Consider the following 10,000-nt stretch of genomic DNA (forward strand, 5'->3'; position numbering starts at 1 on the left):
CAGTTCCCCAAGTTCGAAATCTTTCCTGTTTTGCTGTCATGTATTCTCATGAAGTTCTGCCAATGCAATTGACAGCAAACGTGTTTGTCTTTGATACTGTTGTTTTCTTGGAAGGGAAGTGGCTCTTGTATGAATTTTATTGGGTCATTTTACTCCAACGTTCCTTGTTATTTACCTATATTGTTTAATAGGTATTAAGAATAGCATAGAATAATTACTCATCATATTTTTTGCATATTATGTTTTGTTTGCTTGTATCGGATTCATTTAAAAAACAGTATTTGGAGTTATACAGTATATATATATATATATATATATATATATATATATATATATATATATATATATATATATATATATATATATATATACATATATAATGTGTGTGTGTGTGTTTAAAGCCCACTCATGAATGGTAGAGACAAAGGAGACAATGACATTACTTTAGCAAATTGGACAATGCCCAACCCCACCTCTCTATACAAGTTAGGGGCCCATGGAGGGCCAGGCAATGGCTGCTGATGACTCAGCAGTTAGACCTATAAGACCTATAGGCTTTACCAAACTCCCCATCCTTAGCTCACAAAGATGGTGAGGTTGCAGACACCAAAGGAACTAACGAGCTTGAGCAGGACTCGAACTCCAGTCTGGCGATCACCAAGCACAGACGTTACCAGTAAGCCACAGCAACCCTATATATATATATACATATATATATATATATATATATATATATATATACAGTATATACACACACCTGTATATATATTTGGAAGTGTGTGGATGTCTGTTATTACCCTCATTAATTACCCTTGGGCTCTAGGTTGCACCTATACCTAGACTTGCAGGACTTGTCTTCTAATGATTGTAAATGAGGATAAAATAAAAGTCGAAAAAATAGAAATTATAACTACGAACAATCACGTTGATAAAACTGTCCTAATTAAAATCTGAAAATATTGAATATTGAAAGTGAATTGTTTGTTGTTTCAAATGAATACTTCAACTTCATTCTTATTTAGAAAGAAGACCTTGCGATATGATATTATTCTTTATTTATTTATTTATTTTTTATGAAAATTCTAAACATAGAATTATATTCGGCAACAGGTACGCTTATTCTGGCTGGAAGACGAAGTGTGGCAAAATGGAATTTCAAAAGAAAACCTCCCCATGTTGTTATCCGTCACAAACTCATGTGAATTATTTCTCTAATGGCAAGTGTACAGTATTGTCAATGTCGTCTAGCGTAACACGGAGGAAGCATTTGCACTAACCATTAGACTGGAAACAATCAACACTCGATGGATTTGAATCTTGAAAGCTTGTTGCTTTTACAATGAAACCAACTACGGCTGTTTGCTGTGCTTTCGTCAGAAGTCCAACAATGAACTCGAGTGACATTGTTCCCGTCATGAAAACAAATAGCTTTTGTGCTTTTGAAGAGACCTTTTTATGTAATTCCAGGTAGTTTCCCTCACAAAACAAAGGAAAATATTTAAAATTTACTGTAGGAGCTAAATTTTCCACTGGATTTGTAATTGTATTTTAGTACAAATTACTTCTGATCTTGATAGTGAAATGGAAGACAATCGGATAACCAATGTCACTGGTTTTTATTTTGTTAATTTTGGATGGAACGGTATCTTCATATATCTTTTTTAACTGATGGTCGAAGTTCCTATTTCTGTATCGGAGAGAAATATTTATGCTCCGCATTTCCGCTCGTAAAAATGAATCCTTTTCAACGGTGAAATTAATGGATTTTTTTCTTGATTCTGGCGAAACCAAGGATTTCTCTAACATCTGTATTTTCTAGTGTCAAGACGAAAAAAAGTCTATATATTTCGTATAGATCATTAGTCTTATACTATTTATGTTTACATTGGTTTTCTTTGAAAGAAGTGAATACTTTGATTATAAATATACATATACAAAATATTAGTATTTAAAGACAGTACATTTTTGTGGAAACTAAAAATTGCAGCTCTCTTAAACTATTCAATTTCTCAGCTTCGCTGCAAAGAAAATATTTTGCGCACAGCCACTGTGACGCTGTTGACGTCAACTTAACTTTAAGGCTAAAAATTAATGTTCTCCATCATAAAAAATGTAAGTCAAGGAGGCCATCTTATGACGATGATCTTGATTATAATTCTATTTGTTAGGAAGCAGATGTCCAAACGGAATAACATTATTCCAGTAATAACAAAACTGATATTAAAATGCACCAAGGTCACGCTTAGACGACCCCAAATCTTTGCTTTAAAGCCATTGACTACAGCAAATGTTTATCATCGCGTCGGATTTACAAAAGGTGATCCACCTGTAACAGAAAAGTTTTAAGTAAATTTTACATGGAACAAGAGAAAAAAACGGATGAAGTCTCAGGCCGAGCGAACACAAGCCTGCCCACGACCCTCATAAATAGGAAAGACAGCCTCCATCTATAATGTAAGGAAGGTCATTCCGATGAAATCAGATCTTTTACCGATATTGATGACTAAAACTGACTTTAAAGAATTTTCTTCCATTTGAGTATATCAGGTGGTGCAAGGGAAGCCATTTGTTCCCGTGATGTTAGACTGAAGATGATGGGGTGAGGTTTTCATTCAAGATTCTAGATGTGGCCCAAATTCGTTGACCTCGTCTGTTCTCCATTATTTTTTTCGTTTCCTTTTATTTTTTCTTTCTGGGTGATGACAATTTTATATAATTATGCCAGTTCTGAGTTATTGATATAATTTGAAAACCATGGTCATTTTATCACCTTTCTTCCATGGGAGATTTTGGTTATTTATACACATCGTTTAATTCTCTTAGTAATGCTGATTTCCCTTAAATGAATATTACATAATTTTCTTATTATATCTACTTAGATTATACTGTAGTTTTAAGATGTATAAGACATATTTTTGGCAGGTTGGCTGTCATTATCGTAATGTGTGGGGGAGTAGTTTCAAAGTTTTTATTTGATCTTAACTATGGTAAATTGTATGTTTTTATCGTGTCTAGATCTTGCATTTCTAATCCTTTGGTTTTATTCCTGTATCCATCCTATACATTTACTAAGCATGGGGGGCTAATATTTATTTCTAGTATGCGCAGTCTAAGTTTGATTTGAGTCTCTGCTAATACTACCTATGAACTTTTCTGTATGTTTGCCTGTAATCATTCTATGCAATAGATATTGCTTTGTCTTTAATATTTTAATTCATCGTGTGAGTTTATACAATTTCTTTGATATTGTACATAGGTTATTTTCGGAGGGTATTATCCTTTTACTATTAGACATGAAGTTGAAATAACGAGGAACAGTTAATATAAATTATTATTGTTTTATTAATTACTCATTGAATAGATATATCATTATCATTGCCAGTGCATAATTTCGAGCCAAATATTTATATTTTTTTTATTTTATGTCAGGAGACCCCTTAACAGTATCGATGATTACGAAGTCTAACCATGTGTTTACAAAAGCAAAATAGAAAACCGGTTTGATTTTTAATGAAACTTTCTAGATTTCCTTCGACCCATCAATTGCTTCGGTTTTCTAAACTTTTGAATTCTACACTATGATTTTACCAAACAAAAATTTTCATGCTTTTCATTAATAGAAATGACGGAAGCCTTTATTCAGTTGTAAGGTTGGTCTGCTTTGCTAATATTATTCGCATGAGTAAGGAAGCTAATTCCACTCATTTTATAAGGAGAACAAATTTTGCAGAAGAAAATCGCAAGCAGGAGTTGAATTACTGTTTAATTAAAGTTGCATGGACTAACACAACTCACAAATAAATTTCGAAAACAGCCTTGCCCTCGTCTACAATTCTGCACTACATAATTCAAACTTTCCCGGAGGATGTTTAGAGAGAGAGAGAGAGAGAGAGAGAGAGAGAGAGAGAGAGAAATTGGTATTCGTAAATGTTGGTATTGTTTAGGAGAGAGTGGTATCCTGGTTTGAAGTTATCTGTATGCTATTTAACTCTCTAAATTGAAGCTGATAAAAAGATTTCAAGGTATTGATTTTTTAGCGCAAACATATGTACTGAGAAAGTGGCGTTTTCGTTATGCGAATCAAAACCAGTTGTCAGTATTCACATGGAACATTTTCACGTTGTTACCAGGTTTCGATCGTACCATTTGTAAAAAGCACCATTGGAAGTCTATCAAGAACTTTAAAAAAGAAAACGTTAGACTCAACAGCCTTCAAAATTTGAATTGTTAATTTTTATTTGAATGTTATCTAGTTTAACTACTAAGATTAACTAAACTACAAACGTAAACTCAAGTAATTACATTAAGGATAGTAAACCTTTGATTTTAATTGATATTCCACCTTTTATTATTCTTTAAAGATGCCTGTGGTTCTGTTTGAATGTAAACTGAGTCCAGGTGCATGATATGGTAGTGCTGAGAGAAACAGGCTGTCGGAATACCTCTGGTTGCGTAATGGGTGCAATTGAAATGCCATTTAGGATCATTCGGAGTTTTTCTTTCCGTTAACAAGCCGTGATTGGGATGATAATTAAGTCATAATTACTTGAAATCTGTTTCAGGGATAAAGAAACGAATATCATGATTGTATTTCAATTTTGATTCTTGATTTAGATTCATGATTTGCTTTATTTCTATCCTTCCTTTACATACTGTATTTAAAAGAGAAACACCCATAAAACACTTCATATAAACCAAAAGGAATTGAAATTTTCGGGTAATGTTGAAGGTCAAAAATGCATATTTCTTTGGTACCTTTGACTTGAATTTCTATCTGCTCTAGTTGGGTGGGTGTGATGATGCTATATAATTCTTAAGATGAAAATTCAAGGAATTTTCTCAGGTAAACGAAAAGAAAGGAAAGAACTCACTTAAATAGATGATACTTAGTTGGATTTTCCGATTCAACTACTAGGGTATTGAAAAGTAATTAATTCTTTATATGTCAAAGATAATATACGAAAGAAGATGCTCTCTGTCAGAACAAATAAAGGTAATGCAACGAAAAGTTAAAAAAAAAATAATAATAATAATCTTTGAACCGGTTAAAGCAAAGCAGGTTTCATTAATACTTATGAAATGGCCTGTTTCATATTCAAACCGAAGTTATTTAATTACTGTAAGTCGGTTTTATTTGCCATCAAATGTAATTAACGTTTCCATCTTTAATCTTTTAAAAGTTTTTAAACAACACATAAACATTCTCGCAGATATTTTTATGAGCATTTACTTCCGAGACAACAAATGTGATCAGTAATTGAATCTCAAAACCAAATCAAAGCTCCTGGAAAAAGCATAAAGCACCGGGAAATTGGAATTCACCAATCTTACTCTGTTCATCCCTTTAGCTTAAAACAAATATGTTATTATTATTATTATTATTATTATTATTATTATTATTATTATTATTATTATTATTCAAACTCACAGAAAATATTTCTCATGCTTCCACTCTATATTGTCTTATTCAGAATTCCACGAAATTTCTAATCGTTTTACCTGAAATTCTTTATTGATTCAACTTTCCTCTGTTTTTACAAACTTTTTTAAATCCTGCATATTTTTTTTTCTATCGGACAGATTTGTATATATTAATCCTAGAAAAGACAGCAAAGCATATTAAATTAATTGAACCCAGGAAAGCTTAAAAAGAGTTAATACTATTTTGTTGCATGTTGGGAATTTTTTTTTCTTTTGCTTTACATAATAATGGCTTAACGGCTTTTGGAATGGGTGATATTTTATTATTCATGGAATTCATTAATGCAGATGTGTTCTATCTCTGTTCTGGGGAAGTCATGAGCAGAGCTATTTTTTTTATTAGGTAGTTTTCTTCTTTGAAATAGATTAAGAGAAATCTTTTTTAGTCAAACAACCTTCCTCTTTGCATGGTTTCCGTCTAAAAGAAAGACCAACAAATAGAAAGAAATTTCCGTGGGAATATTTTTTTCTATCCATCATGTATCATAATTGTCGAAATATGTATTTCTGTAATCTGGAATAACCAGCAGTGATTAACACAACACTCTCGTATGTTTTGTTAGAATGTTTGTTTGAGGCACATATTCATTGAAAAGTTTTTCTTTATAATGTAAAGTTCTTTGTTGTAACTTTTAACCACTAAGTGTTTATCTGCTTTGTTTAAACACCGAGACATTCTGTCATAACGCAAACTTAGTGTATGCACTGCTGAGATTTTTAGAACTTGTGTATTGCAACAACGGCCCTCTTCGTTTATAATATTAAAACACTGGCTATTGTTACTTTGTCCTAAGCTTAATGTGTATTTTCATTCCACTATTTCGTTGGTTGTAACCGATATTTTTTATGCAAAGACATATTATCTAATTATCCCTTTATGGGTATATATATAATAGTTTTATCCTAAGGCTTGGTTATGTTAGAAAGGTCAATGCAGAAAAAGTCAGATCTTTAATCTCGATCAATAATTACAAGGTAACAAGTCCTTTGCGAACAAATATCGTATAATTCTATGTTATTAATTTTTGGTTTGTTACTTTTACATGAGAATCATAAAGTTTTGTATTATTGTAAACTGAATTGTAGTGTATCTGATGTTTAATTGGTCTTAGAATGTATGATTAATTTTCATTAGCTGTTATTGTTTTGTATTTTCAGACAAAAAAAATAATAGGGGGGGGGGGGGTTAATGGTTCCATACATAAATGGTAGCATTGGCTAGTAATTACGGTGGTTCTTTGGGCTGAGCATTGTATATTTTGTTTATATATCTAGTTGATATACCTCATAGGTAAATGTAAGAAACAAAGTGGACTTAATTAGAAAACTGAATAATGTACAGATTAACAATTCCTCTAAGATTGGCACTTTTGACGCTCTTAGATATAATGTACCATATTGTTTCAATGACTATTGGATTAGCACAAGGAATTTCTTCTGGATAAAGAGTAACATCATCAATATCCTTTTGGTATAAAACTACTATTATCTGGAAGATTCACTGAAATCGTGACTGTCACAATTGTTTCACTGGGTTTTGAAAAGCCATAGACAATTCACTGTTTACTATAATTGGATTTCACTTGTAATGGAAATACCACGCCAATGTCTCATTTTATCCTGAACTATAATAGTGATTTCAGTAGCACCTGAAGTAATATATATATATATATATATATATATATATATATATATATATATATATATATATAAAATCTCCACTGATTAATCTATGTTGTAGAAACTCGTTAGCGATGAGCATTATCTGTTAATATAATTGCTTGCTGAAAAGTAAAGGAAAACGAGAGAGGATGTAATATCTTCTATCTCATGGAAATACAAATGGCTTTCCAATTTTCGAGGTGTTACAACATTCGAATGGAGGAAACAATTTCGTATTCATAACAGACTTGAATAGCAAGATATTTTTCCTTGACTCCCTTTGTAACACGCAGCCAGAAATTTTGTTGCTGGGCGAGCGCAAAATATTTCCCCATATATTTAAACATGAAAGCGTTGCCCAGTTTCGGCCATTATTATACGGACTAACTCTTTAATGCTTCGGCCACGACTAAGGTAAATTACTCATTTTGTCGTCTATAGGGAATTCCTGTTTGGGCCATTGAGGTTAAATGAAAGTTTATTTTGGTATACACTAACGAAGCTCACCAGTGTGGTCTGCTGCGTATGCTTTTGGAGGAAATAAAAAAGTATGTATTAGTGAACATTTCACTTGAAGTGAAAGTGCAGTATCCGCATGACTCACACTATTACAAAGCCTATGGCCAGCGTTTTGAGTGTATGTCATTTAATTGAAGTTAAGTGTCTGATTTAGTTTATGATTGATGATGTTCCAAATTTCACTCTATATATATATATATATATATATATATATATATATATACATACAAGTTTCCTTAACCTCTAAAAATCTACTTCATATCGTAATATATTTATTATGCACATATTTGTTTGGATATTACTTAGCGTGCACGTACACACTCGCTAACACATCATAGATATATATATATATATATATATATATATATATATATATATATATATATGTATATATATATTTACATACATACATATGCATATATATATATACATATGTATGTATGTATATATATACATATGTATGCATATATGTATATATATATATATGCGTGTGTGTGTACATACGTACGTGTGCGTCATTTTAATGGTATTCTTAATCCAGCACTTTCTAATGTGATAAATGTATACAAGATTTAAGGGGAAAGTGATGCTTATCCCAATTGTCTGGACCTATGCTGTAAATGAGAAAAATACCAGTTTAGATTTAAATAGTTTCAAATAGATACTTGTAACACATGCTTGGCATAATTTTATAGTTATATGCATTTCGATGTAATAACCGGCATAAGAAATATCATTATCAAAACAACATCTAGAAAATTTATCTGGTTCTGTTTAGTATCGTATCTGTTATTGTTGACTTCGACTAAATTCAGCTTTTCATATAGGCTTTTCAATCGTACTCTTTTTTCGGTAAAAAATTTCAGCTTTGAGTGAATTAAAAATGAGTAGCTTAAATGAATTACGAATATATATATACCGATCAAATAAATCTGTCGCCAAACAATTTACGCAATAGAGAATCATAAAGAAACTCTATCCTTGCTGTTCAATACGTAGTATCTGGCTTGAATAACATTAGGCTTCATTTCACTGGAAATGTGGTTTGATACGCATTACCATGGATCCAAAATATCTGTTTCTAATCTTATAATTTAAGCTAATATTTTTTGTGACAATATAAGGAAATATTTGCGTTCGTCTATCGTCGGCTCGAAGATATTACCATTTATTTTTTGTCCTTTTGGTATACGAGTTCCGCATTAAAATTACATAAATCATGTATCCTAGCACAATGTAGGATATATATATATATATATATATATATATATATATATATATATATATATACAGAGAGAGAGAGAGAGAGAGAGAGAGAGAGAGAGAGAGATAGATATATATGTACGTATTTAATATATATATATATGTATATGTGTGTATATATATAATAAATATGTATATATAGTTATATATATATATATATATATATATGCATATATATATATATATATATGTATATATATATATATATATATATATATATATATATATATATATACGCACACACACTTCATGTGTCGGTTTTGGTGTCTATATTAATACATATTTATGCATATGTAAATTGTTCTTAATAAGTGAGATGCATATCGGGCGATCTCAACCCACAAAGGTAATGTGCATCCTTGAATCAGTATTGCCAAAAATAAAATATGGCAGTTTGGTGACAAACTGCTAAAAGGTAAAAAAGATTTTTTGTCATAGCTTTTAAGATTATCGTGTTGCTGACAGAATCATGATATCTACTTATGAAATCCAATATATGTTCTTATAGTTTCGGTGTGTTTATAATGAAATTATTTTTTAAAGACTTTCTTACATGTCTTCCCTGATACACCATATCCCGAGGTTGGAATGTAATTAAATGAGGCTTTGCGGTTGAATTTGTATCTGTGTAAATGGAATTGGGCAGAATTTCAAGTCTGGAAAGGGACTTTTTTTTTTTTTATTTATTTTTTTTTTTTATATATACGAAGGAAGTTCATCCTTGTTTAGACAATATAGCGATGAACATGACTGACTTTTTGTTTTAAATTTTCCATTTTTATGCATAATCCAACCAGTTAACAGTTACACCAATATTATAGCACCGGTATATATATCAGGTCGTCTAACTTTATTCTGTCTCTCGTATTAAAATCTCAATGTTATTGCAGGAGAGGAAAAGAGGTTAGCATATTAGAAAATCATTACTAGAGTATATTTCACGAAATGATTTTAATTGCACGCTGTTACGCCATTTCCGACCAGAGGTATAGAATGCAATAAAGAATGAAACTGATGCAAATTCCAGAACTCAGGGAGCTGAAAATGCGAGCTAAACTATTAACAAGCAAAGCTT

This window comes from Palaemon carinicauda, chromosome 3 (genome assembly GCF_036898095.1).
Source record: "Palaemon carinicauda isolate YSFRI2023 chromosome 3, ASM3689809v2, whole genome shotgun sequence".
In the NCBI taxonomy this organism is placed as follows: Eukaryota; Metazoa; Arthropoda; class Malacostraca; order Decapoda; family Palaemonidae; genus Palaemon; species Palaemon carinicauda.